The sequence below is a fragment of the Heteronotia binoei genome, chromosome 7, assembly GCF_032191835.1.
Source record: "Heteronotia binoei isolate CCM8104 ecotype False Entrance Well chromosome 7, APGP_CSIRO_Hbin_v1, whole genome shotgun sequence".
Lineage (NCBI taxonomy): Eukaryota > Metazoa > Chordata > Lepidosauria > Squamata > Gekkonidae > Heteronotia > Heteronotia binoei.
The window spans coordinates 84115266-84131827 of NC_083229.1; the positions used below are offsets into that span (position 1 = coordinate 84115266).

The 16562-nt window shown below is 39.3% G+C and overlaps 1 protein-coding gene across 3 annotated transcripts in view; it reads right to left on the reverse strand.

Moving 5' to 3' along the window:
* Nucleotides 1-11183, reverse strand: part of DLGAP1 (DLG associated protein 1) — a 456386-nt gene extending 445203 nt beyond the window's left edge. For all 3 annotated transcript variants that reach the window (XM_060243934.1, XM_060243935.1, XM_060243933.1), the window contains exon 1: nucleotides 11039-11183. The gene's annotated coding sequence lies outside the window, so the exon portion shown is untranslated. The remainder of the gene's footprint in view (nucleotides 1-11038) is intronic.
* Nucleotides 11184-16562: the final 5379 nt, after the last annotated feature.

Sequence of the window (16562 nt, forward strand, 5' to 3'; positions counted from 1 at the left end):
AGCTTCAGCTGTGATGTTTAAAGCAAGCGCTGGGATTGCTCCCTCCCCCCTCCGATCCCAGCGCTTGCTTTAAACATCACAGCTGAAGCTAGGCACACAGGCAAGGAGGAAGCATGCTGCCCCCTCCGCAGCCGGCGCTTGCAAAGCGCTAGGTTTGCGGTGGGGCCAGGTGGAGCGATCCCAGCGCTTGCCTGAAGAAGATGGAGCCAGGCAGGCAGGCGCGGGGGAAGCGCCGGATTGGAGGCAGAGGATCGCCCCTCAGGAGGAAGGTGCATCCTATCCTCTGGAGCGCCTTATGGTGTGAAAAATACGGTAATTCTTAACATTCCAACATAATTAAAATGGTGAGAGACATAATGGACATAAATAATGTCTACTGCATGATTAACGAATCCCAAGAGACTCTAATTATGTGCAGCTGAAGATGAAATAGCGCAAAGCAAGTGGGTTGATGAGAAAGTCTACCACGATAGAATAAAGCAGAGCAAGGGAGGCCAATTAAGATGGATTGCACCATAATCAACCATAGGCCTGGTGGAACATCTTTTTTTTAGAGGCACTGCAGAAGTGTATTAAATCCCATAGGGTCCAGATCTCACCTGGGAGAGTGTTCCACCTTGCCAGTGCCAGAGCCAAAAAGGCTTTAGCTCTGGTTGAGGCTAAACAGAATCACCAGCAGATGCTGGTCAAAGGAACACAAGGCCCTTTGAGGGACATATTGAGAGAGACATAATGGATGTAAATCTGACACTGGAAATTACAACATTCAAAATCCAGGGGGGGAACATTTTAATCTTCCAGACAATTCAGTTGTTGACCTAAGAGTAGCAGTTCTATAATAAAAGAATTTCAAAGGGAGATTAGAATGCTGAATTGCAATGGATAATGAAGTTCAAAACAGTGTATCCACCTGGACTGAACTGAGACCTAGATTTCCTCTCATTACTAATTCTGATTCTCCATATCTACTACTCCTCAGCATATCATGCCTGCTATTACTGTCATTTGTCTGCTAATGTCATTTGACATCTCAAATCACTCCACTTTCCAATATATAGGACAGATGGACTCACATTCGAGTTGTATCCAAAGAAGTGAGCAGTGACTCACGAAAATTCATACCCTGCCACAAATATTGTTAGTCTTTAAGGTGCTACTGGACTCCTGCTGTTTTCTACAGTTACAGACAGACTAACGGCTACCCATCTGGGAATATTAATTATACCATTAATTATATAAAAGCTTTACTAATAAGAAAAATCCTGTTATTACTGATGATGTTTATATAGCTAATAGAATAGGGGCATGTACTGGTAGAGTGATATTTTAAACAACTTCCAAATTCTAGTATAGAAAAGATAACAATGCTGCATTTTTTATTTGGGATAAAAATACAGCCATCTACTATAAGGGTACAATGAAAACTTGAGACTGTTTTTAACAATTTTCATAGTCACAACTAATAACTTCAATTTGGAATTCTTTAGCATTCTCATCACTTATTTTCTAATATTTCTTTTCAGTTTCAAACTAGGTTTTCAAAAAGAATTTCTCAAAAGGATTCCTAAATTTTTGCTGCTCTACTTTATGGTGATTTTAAAAGCAACATGAATACTGCTGATAAAACACAATAGAAAACAGTGTAACAAGAAATCAAATAATTTTTGATAAAATAAAGAAAATTAGTACAATCATCCTACTCATCCCTAAGTAGCCTAGATGTGTCATATTTGTTCATAATACAGGATTTGTGTAGTTTTGTTCTTTATTCTCTATCTCTCCCTCTTAGTACACTTTGAAAAGGGAAGGTCAATATAAATAAAAGCAATAATTGTTCTTTTTTACTTACAACTGATCAAATTCACATGATGTCAGCAAAAGAAAACCATCTTTTTTGTCATTTCTCCTCCCATAGAAAATGCAAGATGTCTTGGCACCACAAAGATAAATATGACTGGAATTATAAAGGGATATTTTTAAATCTTCCAAACAAATTTCTGAAACATAATCATCTATAAATATAAGATGCAGATCCCTCCCTCTTCCCCTCTAAGAATGCATCATCAGAGTAAATATACATTACAGGATCAGACATGGATAAGGATCTGCACAGGCATTTGCAAATGTCTTTCTGTCTGAAGTCTTGCTGTAATTGAACTTGTTAGCCTCTCATTATCCACTTTCTTTTTCTTCATCATTTTTATCCAAATGACATGGGCATCATTAAGGAAGAGCATCCCATGCAGATGCAGAATTTTAATCACTGTGTTTTTTAGCACTTGCAGGAAGCTAAACACAAAGAATCAACTGATTTCCATTCTAAAGGCTGCTTTGGTCAAGTGTTTTTTTCAGAGATTTCAGAATCTGTAATGGTGCCCTTACAGCATGACCCTTTACCAAAAGGATGGGTGGTTAAGTGCAGAGAGACCGGTATGCTTTTCCTACTTAGCTTTCAAATCAATTACATTTCTATTTTTTCTTGCCAGTCAAATTCAGTTATTTAGAATACATGTGTCTAAAATCAAAGCTTAACCGGCCTTGTTACTGAATATGAAAAGTCAAATGTGAAATAATGTGATTGCCCTTGTAGTTTCTAAAAATAGCCAAGTACCAAAAAAATGCAAACACACAGTTCCCTATTATTTTGCTTTACTGTGGTCTTTTTGTGATCACATTCACAAGGAATACAGAACTATCATATACCTCCAGCAAATTCAAGGAAAAAAATCCTATTAGAAACAATCCCATATTCAGTGGATGAATGCAATTGGATGTAAAAGGTAACGGTAGCCCCTGTGCAAGCACAAGTCGTTTCCGTTGCTTTCACAATGTTTTTACAGCAGGCTTTTTACGGAGTGGTTTGCCACTGCCTTCCCCAGTCATCTACACTTTCCCCCCAGCAAGCTGGGTACTCATTTTACCGACCTCGGAAGGATGGAAGGCTGAGTCAACCTTAGCCGGCTACCTGAAACTAGCTTCGCCGGGATCGAACTCTGGTCGTGAGCAGAGAGTTCAGACTGCAGTACTGCAGCTTTACCACTCTGCACCACAGGGCTCTGCAATTGGATGACAGCCCATTTAAAAAAACTTCTACTATTCTTAACTAAAAATAAAGTGGTATTCTAATTAGTTCCATGAACTCTAGTCAATTATTTAAAAATGACATTTGTTAATTATCTTACTATCTGAACAAAATCCCAAACCTAGCAGAGGCAAATGAGAAAAAAAAATGAAACTGACACTTATTATCTTGATCGGCTATGTTAGACAGTGAGATTTTTATCTTTTTATGATATTGTTGAGCAGAAATACAGAAGCATATATTTTTCCAATATATAGGAACAATATATTCTCAGCAACATACAGAACATTCAGCTGTTTTGAAATGGGCAATTCTTAAATAATGCTGTGCTAAGTCAAATTTCTACCCACATGAGGTACAAAAATCCCTTCTTGGTTTAGATTGTATTGCATGAATAGCACCACTTGCTTTAAATACAAAGTCTATGCACATAAGCTATTCTTACCTTCAGATTTACTGATACATCTTAGCTCTGACTGTAATTATGTCATTCTATAAATATCTATATTCTACAGAAGAATATTATATTACACCTTTTGAAAATGCATTGTCTGTATACCCATCTTTCTCCATCCCACACACTTCTCCCTTATCAGGCCAATATCTGACATTTATACACTTTTCAGTTTTAACACTTGTGACAAAAAAGACAAAAAAGGGGGGGAGGGGGAAGAATACAATTCACTGTGACCAGAAAGCAAGCAAAATGTAAAAATAAGTAACCTTGCAGAGTTTTTGAATCTCTCTTGTGAATAAATGTGGCCATAATGGGACTATATTATTCAGGGGTATCTATTTTTTAATTTCAGGTAACTAAAGGGAGATCTTCAATGGATACAATGCATGCAGACAACAAAAATGTTTCTACTATAATCTGATCGCTAGTTGAACTATAAGAAATAAGGTATATACACTGAAGCTTCAACTGAAAAAATCTAGCAAAAGGGGAAATAGACTAGAAAGGAAAAACAGCAGGCTAAGTACAACAGCAGTGGGAAAAGTAAAAGCTACTCATGTTGATTACATAATACTGCACAATCAATCTTCAAAGATGGCTCTCAAAGTTGGGAAATGACTGTTCCGGCCTAAACTCAGCTGGAGTAAAAGGGCAAGTGTTTTGTCATACATAAAAGATGCAGAACAAAAGATGCAGCATGTTCTTGCTCTCTTGCCTTATAGACAAAAAAGATGTTTCCAAAAGGAAATGCTCAGAGAGAAGTGGAACTTTCCTCGACAGAACTTTTCTTCCTATGTGCAAAGAGACAAAAAAAAAAAGACTATCTAAGGAAATTCACCAAAAATAAAAAGATTTATTGGATCCCTGGTCTAACTGGGGTTATATTTCTACACATTCAAGCCCAGAGGTGTCAAACTTATTCGTTATGAGGGCCGTGTGTACCATAAAATGTAACACCAGGTACCAGAGATATAAACTTTAAACGATGATTTCAGATGCTCAATGGCAATAACAGGTGAACGGCAATAACAGGCTTGATTAGATTAGGTGTAATATGTAGAGGAGAAGTAGGCATGGAGATATCAGCATTGGTAATGGAAACCTAGGTATCAGTTTAATCCAGGAGGATGCAAGGAATAAATGAGCACAAGTCTGACCTTAGAAACCACAGCATTCAAAAACTAATGAGGGAACATTTTAACATTTCAGGATATTCAGTTGCTGACCTAAGAGTAGTGGTTCTCTAACAAAAGAATTTCAAAAGGAAATTAGAAAGAGAGACTGCTGAGTAGCAACTGATAACAAAGCTCAAGGCAATGCATCGAGACCTAGGTTTCCTGTCTCAATACCAATGCTTGCTATTGTCATTTGGTATCTGAGACCGTTCAACTGTCCAAGATATAAGGACAGATGGACTCACATTCTAGCTGTATCTGAAGAAGCAAGCAGCAACCCATGAAAGCTCATGCTCTGCCACAAATTTTGTTAGTTATTAAGGTGCTACTGGACTCTTGCTCCTTTCCACTAATAAAGATTGCAATCTGCGCTATTAGGTTTCTCCCCTTCCCCCTTGATCTGTTAGAAGTAAAGAGGGGGATCTTGAAATAATGTGTTTTCAGACTGACCAAAATCCACTCAGTGGTAGTGAAACAGTTTAAAAAGCAGCCGGGGGGGTGAAGAAAGGCAGCCAGCAAGGTGGGAGGGAAGAGTGGGAGGCCTGTTGAACTGGAAGATATAGAACTATAAATGCATTTTTAAATACTTAGTCATCTACTTCTAGTCAATAAACAATGGGATCCAATCCTAGTGCTGTAGTTCCTAATCAGGGTCTTTTTGAAAGAAATCCCAGATAGGCATAGAGAAATCGAAACTTTTTTTAAAAAAAACCCCACCCTTTCCAGAACAGGCCAAAATAATTTCCTTTAAATTCTGCTTATCCCAACACATCTCTTCCCCATGCTCTCTTACTTTCTTTTAACATGCATGTGTGTGATCAGATCTCAAAGTAAACGGCAGAGCAGGGCATACTTAGTGTAAATTGTCCTTGTCATAAGAATCCCCCCTTCCTCCCTGCTGCTCTCTCTGTAAAAGCATCCATGCACACAAAAGCTTATATCTTGAATAAAACTTTGTTGGTCTCAAAGGTGCCACTGGACTTAAAATTTGTTCTATCTCTCTGGCTTGTTCTTTCACTCCCCCTCCCTTCCTTCCCATCTCAGTTAGCAGTAGCAAAGAATAAAGGAGAGTAGGAGAAGACCTCAGCCAGTGAATGGAAGAAGTCTTGGCTTTGTATATCTCTCTATGCAACGGAGAGACAGGCAAAAGTGGGTAATGACACTTCAGCAGCAACCCCAGGGAAGAAAGCAGTAGAGAGGCACTTGCTTATGAGCCCTGGACAGACCAATTTCATCCTGCAGGCCATATATTTAACACCCTTGTTGTAACCCAATGCAGAGTTAGTATCAAGATGCTATACATGGAAAATGGGTTTTCCCTTCCCTCCTGCAAAATTCTATTTCATTTTGGATCCGGAACACGGTATAATTAGAAATAGCAGCCCTATTACTAAAACATCCTGATAAAGTATGTACATCTTTCATGAGACAAAGTAATACCTAACGGAAGAAAAGTAAGCTAAACTTGAATGGCTGAATAAAATATAACACCAATAAGGTTAAATAAGGAAAGAAGTATATGTTTCTTCTGTTCACCTCTGGACTTGCCATAAATCTAAATGCACTCTTTAAAAACCATCACATTCAGGTATGGTATTTAAAAGATTAGTTAATTCAAATAATTAAAAAATGATTGTGCTGACTCACAATATCATAATAGATTTGGAAATGGACTCACCAAACCCTATTCCTTGCTTCAGCTATCATAGGAAAGGCTTGTGCTTTGACATCTAAACAAGTGGCTGTAGAAATCAAGCTGTGTTTTAAATCTGTAAGGGCATGCAAGGCCCCAGACTTTAATCCTAATGTTTAGCACTTCCGTTACGGTCCTCTCCTTGAAATATTAATGACATAATTACACTATTACTAACATCATAGTATGTACTAGACTTGTTTAAATAGCAATTCTGATATGAAATATAAATATTTAGAAAACAATCTATCTAGACAATTGTAAATGATACAGAATTCCCAAGACAGTATCTTAACTAGGTTATCTTTAATTGATGGTTTACAAAGTCAAACAAAAAAGGAAGAAAAGACATTCAGTGGAAGATTAAGACTTTGTGCCCATGGCTGGGGTGAAAAGACTAAGAGTAGAGGGAGGGAAGGAGGAAGGGAGAGATCAAAATGTATATAGCTATAAATATTTGTTGTAACAGACTAAATAGAATAATAATAATAAAAAACTGTAAAAAAACCAAAGTCAAACCAAAAAAAAGTTGTTGTAACTTGAAAACTTGAATATTCCACAGCAAAGTAAGCCATTACTTGTGCAAGGAGGGAATCTGTGTAGTTATCTTGGATTTCCAAATCAATATACAGCCCTCTGCACTGCAGCCCACACTATTCCTGAGAGTACATTAACCTTGAGAAATGGCTTTTTAAGTAAATGCAGAAGGATGCAGAATATGGGGAAAAGTAGGAAAGAACCATTTTATGTGTAGAGTTATACTTTTGCTTCCAGCCCTGAGAGGTTTTACAGTGCAGGTGATCTAGGAAGGTAAAACTGGATGACCTGATGTGCACCACACTTAACTGACTAGGGAAGAGAAGGGTACAGAAACAATTATCCGGTAAAATACACAGGGAAAACTTCCCCATGACTGTTCTTAAACTGTACTTACACAGGATTTCCGATTTATATTCCCTCTGATCCAGCATTCTGGATGTTCTTGCTTTCATACTGATATAAAATCCATCATTCATTATAAACTCTATTTCAATATGAAATAAATACATTATGGTGAAGAAGATAGTCAGAAATTTAAAGGCAGCCAAGATTTTCTGTACTTTTTCTCTTACATGTTATTTATGTTCATTTTCCACAGAATTGCTTGCTCTAAGATGATGCTGCAGGCAAGGCACCAAGAAACAGCAGAAACATTCATTTTATGATCCTTAGTTCCTTGAGAAAAGTGCTGTTGAGACTTTCATAGCTAATGCTTGACATGTCACATGCGTATTCTTTAGAAAGCTCTAAAGGGAAATCTTTCCTTTTAGAAGACTGCGTCCCACATTGTGGTACAATGAATCGTGCAACATCTATTCTCTCACACACTCTTTTTTTGGGGGAGGGGGAGGTAATAATCAATTATGAGGCAATATCTTTTGAAACATAAAATTATCTACAAAGATATTACATTTTTTCCTTTTTACGCTCATTGGCTGTGGTGAGATAAAGCACACAATTTTGAGCACAGATATTTCTTTCCCCTTTATGTTTGAAATGAAGCAAAATATTGCAACAAAGCATTTATGAAATGTGAGGACGTTATTCTTTGGGATAAAAATTTCATTTAGGAAAGCCAGTTTGATCTTCAAGTCTTTTCCAAGATGGGCAAGAATATCTACAGATCTACAACGAGCAGATGGCTCAAGCCCTTTCAATCTGTAGGGCAGAAACTATTCTAGCCTTTGTCACCAATGCCACAATTAAGGAAACTGGCAGAACTGGCACCTGGGGTCTTCATGCCAGAGGGTTCGCCAAACACTTCACTGAAATGGTCAATATCTCTGGGACAGAACAGGAAGACAGGTATAACTGACAATGAACAGTGAGTATGAGGAAGGATTCATTACAGCAGTGAGGAAGCAGATACCATGAAGGTGCTGGACCACCTGTGTTTGAAAAGAGCTTGCTGGAACATGGGTTTGGAATGTGCAATCTGCTTACTTTTAGTTTTACATAATTGTTTGTTCAACAATGGACTCCACACCTTCAGCCTGAAGTAGTACTGTCCAGCAACAGATATATCACATGAGGCTATAGACAGTAAGTTTTGCCTGTCAGAAGCTTCAAGAGATGAAGTATTCAAGGCCGCAGCATGTCAACTATGATCTACCAACCAACTGCAGTAAAAAAACCCCACATCAGAAACACAAAATTTTCAGCTGTACACAATATCTTCTCTTTCAAGGTGACTATCAACAAGGATTCCAGTTATCATATAATCTGTGGACAATTATTGCACTCTTTTCTCTTTAAGAATATCTTCCCCCAAAAAATTATCAAAGTCATCATGCAAGTTCACCACACATCAGTTGCAATAACATGCTTTTGAAAGTATGGCAAGAGTACTATAGCTGTTTTAATTTACGTTATTAGAAGTCTAAGATACATATTTATATAATGTGTAGTAAATTCATTTATGAAAACATTTACATTCCACCTTTGCTTGTGGTTCAAGGAGGCTTGCAATAATCATTAAATATATTTTCAGTTAAAACCAAAAATAAAATAGCCAAATCTTTCCTTCCCTCTCCCCCCTCCCTTTAAAGCCCCCACAAAAGCCCTGGCAAACAGGCAGGACTCACAGTGCCTTGTGAATACTTCTAAGGAGGAGACCCCCCTCACTTCTTCAGCCATGACAGAAAAGGCCTGGCCTCTGATCAGTGACAGAAGGACCATCCTAAATGATGTAAGATGGCTGCTTATCAAGTGTAGTTGGCATACCCTAGGCTTCCCAACCCTCCCGCCCTGGAGGGGGACCCCAGGATTTCCACCCTCTTCCCCCGCTCCCCCAAAAAACCGGAAGCGGGGGGAGGGGGGAAACGGCGCCAGGGAGCATGGTGAGCCACCCCATCCCGGAGCAGGCGAGGCCGCCGCCGCCCCCTCCCTGCCCACCACAGCTGCTCCTCCGAGATGGGCCCAGGCTGAGCCCATCTCGGAGGAGCAGCCAAGAGGCGGCAGCAGCGCAGGGGAGGGCGAGACAGGCCAGGAGCATGGTGAGCCGCGAATCCGGGCCCTTCTAGGACCCGGACTCACAGCTCGCCACGCCCCCGGCTTGCCTCCACCCCCCCTCCGATTCCACCCCAAAGGCGGAGCGGGCGAGGCCGCCATGCCGCTGCCGCCTCTTCTCTGTTCACCGTGGCTGCTCCTCCAAGATGGGGTCAGGCTGAGCCCATCTCGGAGGAGCAGCCACGGCGAGCAGAGAAGAGGCAGCAGCTGGGCAGCGGCGTCGCCCACTCCAAGACTGGGCGGCTCACCACGCTCCCCGGCGCCGTTTCCCCCCTCCCCCCTAGCTCCACCCCAGTGTCTCCTGGCTCCACCCCCAAAGTCTCCTGGCTCACCCCCCAAAGTCCCCAGATATTTCTGGGGTTGGACTTGGCAACCCTAGCATACACAAATTGTAATATAGTGGAGGGGGGAAGTTTATGTAATAAAAACGTCACTTATAAATTTCATCTGCTTACATATATACAAATCCTTCTGGATTATCACTAACAAGACAGCAACTTGCAATCAACAATTCTGAGATTCCTTTCCCCACAGCATATGACATTCCCCACCCCAGCTCTTCTTTTTAAATCCTTACCCTACAGGTATTGTTCTTCAGTCCAGACTGGTGCTTTATATGTGTACCACAATGTAATCTGGATAAGGAATTAGGGATGCTTGGATGTTTTCCTACCTCAGCAAAGGAGACTAGATGTCTGATCACTTCTAGCCCTTCTGTGATTCCTAAGAATACAGAGTTTTATAACTCTTCCACAAAATTAAAGTGGAGCTCTTCATGTAGGTGAAATACATTGCAGAAGAACTGTGTTGCAGCAGCTGTTTATTAAATTTATCTGCTGACCAATATGTTCAGGACATGACCTATTTAAACGGACTTGGTGATGCATAGAGACCTGGGCAGATTTTTTTACAGATTTTTTTTTGAAAATTACCAGGGGAGGAGGGAAACAGTGATTTGATTAAAGAGCCAATCATTCTGTCAAGTGAATATTAGGGCATTATTGAAGTACAGACCTCAAAAAAAGGGCCTAAACATCATAATGTACATCACAATTACAACTGAGCTTCAGTAAATGTAACTATTCAGAAGAACTGTGGCAATTTTAATAGGTAATATAATTAATTGAATATACAGTGGGAATTCAGGAATCCTACAAACATCTATATGTAATACCCTTTCCACCCAAACCCCTTCATACTTGTATAATTTTATTTTAATGAAAGCAAAACCACTACACTCCAAATATTTTGTTACTAGAAAATTACTCTTATGGTCATTGTACTTTACTGATCAAAACATTACCAAATACTTGTCTGTTCATGTTCTTTTAAGAAGAAATGAATTAAGGACACAGCAAGGAGAGGACTCGCCAGATCAGCATTTCACTTCTAAAAGCCCTTTTCTTTAGATTAGAGAAAAATCTCTCCAGAATTACCATTCTGGTATTAATTTTTCTACCTATACAGTCTTTCCAATGTAAGTGCTAACAATTCATGCAGAATTTTCACAGACTGGGATGGAGGGAATTGGATGTTAAGTGTAGGTTAAAAAAAAATCTGGCCATCTGCTGAAGTTACATTACTTTTCATGATGTTTCCACTGCAGATTTTTTCCTCAAGAAGTTTGAACAGATGGTTGAAGCACTATTGTCTACTTGCTTGTATCCATGAAGATAATATACAGCTTTTTCAAATTCTCAGTAACATGGTGGGTTTTCTGTAAGTGGTTTGTCTGTAAAAAGAAATATAAAATAAACAAAGATCTAAGGAATTTCATACCAAATAGAAAAATGACAGACCTGAAAATACTGCGATTCTCTTAGTTATAATGAAGATATATACATGTGTTTATGCAAGGTCATTTTAGTAAAAGTGGAGCCAGGAAATATCCTGATCGCCAATTGGCAGAGATCAGCGTTCCTGTTGAAAATAGCTGTTTTAAAAGGCATTGTACCATGTTTAAGGCCGCTCCCCAAACCTCACCCTCTCCCAGATCTACCTCCAAAGTCTCCAGGTATTTTCCAACACAGACCTGGCAACCATAGTAAAAATAAAATACCTGATCCATAGTTCAATTCTAAAATGTAACTCTAAAGTTCAACTCTAAAGTTCAATTCTAAAATGTATTCTGAATTACATAATTTACCTGAAGCCTATCTACCAACTTTTACAAGCTATATTTACAAGAAAATTGATTAATGGATAACACAGAAAAAGACAAACAAAAGTAATGTATTTCATGGAGGGACTTGTAGCTCCAAAAATCTACTGATAAAAATAGGGCTGCCAATCCCCACATGGGCGCAGGGATCCCCTGATTTGGAGGCCCTTCCCCCACTTCAGGGTCATCAGAAAGTGAGGGGGGAAGGAAATGTCTGCTGGGCACACCATTATTCCCTATAGAGACTGATTCCCATAAGGTATAGTAATGAATTGTGGGTATATGGGGTATATGGAGCTCTTAGGAGGCTGTTTTTTTAAGTAGAGGCACCAAATTTGCAACATAGCATCCATTGTCTCTTCTCAAAACACCCTCCAAGTTTCAAAAGGATTGGACCAGGGGATCCAATTCTATGAGTTCCAAAATAAGGTGCCTCTATCTTTAATTATTTCCAATGGAGGGAAGGCATTTTAAAGGTGTGCGGTCCCTTTCAATGGGATGGTCAGAACTCCCTTTGGAGTTCAATTTTGCTTTCACAACCTTGCTCCTGGCTCCACCCCCAAAGTCCCCAGGTATTTCTTGAATTGGACTTGGCAACCCTAGATTAAAAAGTACACATTGTATTTCTACTGGACTGACCTATTTTACAAAAATATTCAACCTTGCGGTCACCGTATCAAGCATAATCAAAGTACATATTTACCAGGAACCTTTACAGCTGAATACTGGGGTGGTTGTTATGACCACAGATGTGTTCCTCCCATTTCAATAAAGCCTTACACCAGTTAAATTTGAAGCCTGTTGATTTTCAGGTGGCTCCCAAAGATATGTTGTAGATCAGATCAAAGATTTCATCCAAAGTAACACTTTGTTGTTATTGTAAGAAATAATAAATCTCTGAGAATTCCTCATGCAGGGGAGAAAAATAAATGAGAGAACATGCACATTTTGTGAGTGAGGACCATCAATGGCTTTATATTTCACTACCAGTATAACATCAGGAAGTCCCAATGTAAGTGAGCAAACTATGTGGGTTTTTCCTGCCTGATGAGAATGTTTTTGGGAGTAAATGGGTACAGTGCATGGAAATACCCATACAAATGATTCAGCAACACAGATGGAAACATAATAAGCAAGCCTAAAGAGAGGACATACGCAAGCCTAAAGAGAGGCAGTTGGATGGAAGTGATCTCTCCTCCTCTAGGCCTGTCTAAGGCCCTTCTAAGACCCTGCCAGGAAGAAGAGAACTCCAGAGGGTGGAAGGGCTTCAGTCTTCACTCCCGTGCCAGATGAATAAAACAATTGCTCTATGCATCATAAGAAGTGTTTTATGAAGGGCTGTAAGCTACACTGCCTTCAAGTTTCTACTATATTTTATATACCACGTTTTAGAAAATGTTTTAGACATCTAACAAACAATTTTTAGACATCTAACAAACATAACAGTCACCATAATAGCCAAAGCATGATATCCAAAAAAGAGAAAGTTACTCTCCACTGTATTTTTCAGTGGGAACAGATTTTATGTAAGTCTTTATCCTCTCAATTATTTGCTGAAGTAGGCTGCTGGTATTTTACTGATGGGCTCTACAGGTGATGGAAGTGTTAGAACAAAACCTAGACAACTCTTTGGTCTTAAGAGTATCATCAGGACCTTTGTTTAGACAGTTTAAGTAAGTGCAATATTTATTCCAATGCAAGACTAGCTTTTTGCCCAGGTAGGTCATAAAAAAGGGAGTTGTCTTACATCTGCATGCAGTTATGTCCTGTAATTTTTTTTAGGGAGGGTATATAACTTTGCAGGAGGGTATATTACATTCAAGGTTATCTTCCTTTCAAGCACATATGGTAAGGTTTCAAAAATGGTTTTTATTATGAACTTGTATGATAAAATGCATTTAAGCCTAGAAGTCAAAGGCGTATATCTAAATGATGCTACTGGAATATTTCATTGCTTTCTTAGCCTGATTTGATACACTAGCAGGATACCAAGAACAAAATGTGTCACCATCACACACCTGAAATCTTTTTAAAAGCTAAATTTATTTCCTCCACAATTCCAAAATCACAATTAAGATAGTGATAATTAGCCTATATGCCAACATGGTATAACAAAACATTTTTGAAATATGTTTTCAAAAGCATTATTGAATATCATCTTGGGTAGAAAAGACAAAGGGACCTGCAAAAAAAAATCCTTTCTAGAATGTGACATTTAACTGGTAGACAAATCAATTAAATATTTAAATTAAATATTTAATTGATTTGTCTACCAGTTAAATGATAAGTAATCAGTGCTGATAAGTAACCAGTGATTTTTAAGAATTTTTTTTTTTCATTTTTATGCTATTATTACTTTACTGCGTAAGTGGCAATGAGGGATAAAAATATGCTCTTTTCCTCTAAAGTATGGACATTTATGTGCATTATAATTTCTCACACCATTTCCAGCATTGGAAAAAAGCACACAGAGTATTAGCAACATGCAAGTTCATTTAAATTTAATTGATTACAAGTCATCTGTCTTCTTCCCATCACCTAAAAATGTCTTCTTCCCATCACCTAAAAATAACTGCTCAATATTACTATTAAAGAGTAACACTATACAGTTACACATCAGTAATCTAAGTAATATATGTTTTTTAAAAAAAATGTTGGAGAAGCAGAACTCAACTGAACTGGAAGTGAAATGAAGACTTGTACAAGATTCTGGCAAACAATATCTATTTGCAATGCCAGGGGTTGAACTATGGAACAGTTGTTCAACCTATGATGCTTACTCTTCAACATATAGAGGATTACAGTCTCAGATTTTAAAATTGTGATATTTGTGTTGAAATACTGTTATTTAAAGATAGTACTAAACCAGGGGCGGGGGACCTTTCTGGCAAGAGCCATATGGATATTTATAACATCATTCGCAGGCCATAAAAAATTATCAACTTAAAAAACAGTGCTCCACTGAGGGAGAATGATTCAGGCCAGCAAAATTAATGCAAATGTTTTTCTATTTGAAGTCATGTGGGGAGAGCCTAATCTGGCGCACACACACGCACACGGCCTGCCACCCTAGGCAACTGCATAGGACTTTTTTGTAGAAAAAGCCCAACAGGAACTCAGTAGCATATTAGACCACATCCCCTAATATTAGCATATTAGGCCACACCATCTGGGATAATCAAGTGCAAATTGAACTGTGACAGTAACTTTTCCAGGCCCTGCAGCAATTCTGGCCGGACAGCCAGGTCCCAGGGAGGCTGCCGGACAGTACATATGAACATATGAAGCTGCCTTATACTGAATCAGACCTTTGGTCCATCAAAGTCAGTATTGTCTTCTCAGACTGGCAGCGGCTCTCCAGGGTCTCAAGCTGAGGTTTTTCACACCTATTTGCCTGGACCCTTTTTTGGAGATGCCAGGGATTGAACCTGGGACCTTCTGCTTCCCAAGCAGATGCTCTACAACTGAGCCACCGTCCCTCCCCTGGGCCCCGTGATCCCTACTTGGCCCTGGGGAGGCTGCTGCATAGTGTGGCTGGGCCCCATGATCCTCACTGGCCAGCTAAGGAGGCTGCTAAGGAGGCTGCCACATGGCTTGATTCAGTCCAGCAATTCCCGAGGGTCACACCAAGTGTGATGGAGGTTCCCCATCCCTGTACTAAACTATGCAAGTAGGAAACAATTAATTAGAAATCAAGAGTAAACTATTTCTTGTGTAATTCAATCTGCTACTCTCAATTTTCAGTTGTTTGCTATATCTAATTACGGTTTCTCTCTACTCAAAATCCAATAGTTAAATCCACTTTCAGATTGACTGCGTTGATTAAGAACTGCATAATGTTCTCTATCTGTTATCCAACACGTTTCTTCAAAGCAAATCCACGCACACACCACCATCCCTGCTGGCAATTCCAGCACCTAAAGCTCACCATCCTTTGGTTCTACCACAAATACTGCAAGCACATTCAGTCATTTTTAAGACATAATTTCTTATACATGATCAGAAGTGACATACAGTTGTGGATGTGATAGACAAACGAGTCACAGGATATCCACTCAAACTGAGCAGTTTCCCAAGACCCTGCTGAGAAGAGGGAAGGGGAGGGAGACAAAAATACGTGCCCTTCCACCGGATCTGGAAGGCATTTCTAATTGATAATGGATCGCTTCCTGTCAGGGAACAAAAAAATCAGAGAAAAGTACCTGGGGAAAATCTCTCATATGGAAAATGAGACAAAGGTATTTGTCCTGAATTATCCAATTGTGAATGAACAGGTACTATCTGTGGGCTGTAGAGTTCAAGGGCCCCATGATTCTGAGGATTCTGTGGATGATTCTGAGAGAAACATGGTTTCATAAGGTGATGCTCCCAGGACCTTTTTTGTAGAAAAAGCCCAGTCAGAACTCATTTTCACATTAGGCCACACCCCCTGACATTACCATTGTTCCATACAGAACTTTTTATTTATTATTTTAGTATATTTCTATTCTGCCCATTCCCGTAGGGCTCAGGGTGGAGTACAACATATGATAAAACAGTAAAATACAATAAAAACATTTTATAAACAAACAACTCAACAGGACTAAGAAAATTTTCCATATCACCGCATATTGCCCAGCTTGGCTGTCTCACATCGTGTACAACATATGATAAAACAGTAAAATACAATAAAAACATTTTATAAACAAACAACTCAACAGGACTAAGAAAATTTTCCATATCACCGCATATTGCCCAGCTTGGCTGTCTCACATCGTGATAAGATGTTATCCCATAGAGATGGCAGATATTATTCTATTTTATAGCACAGGTGACAGTGCCAGCAGGAGAGGCCAACCAGATCAAGAATAGACACCCGCAGCCTGAACTAAAAGCCTGGTGCAACAGCTCCATTTTACAGGCCCTACGGAAAGCTAATAAGCCAGGTAGGGCCCGGATCTCTGTAG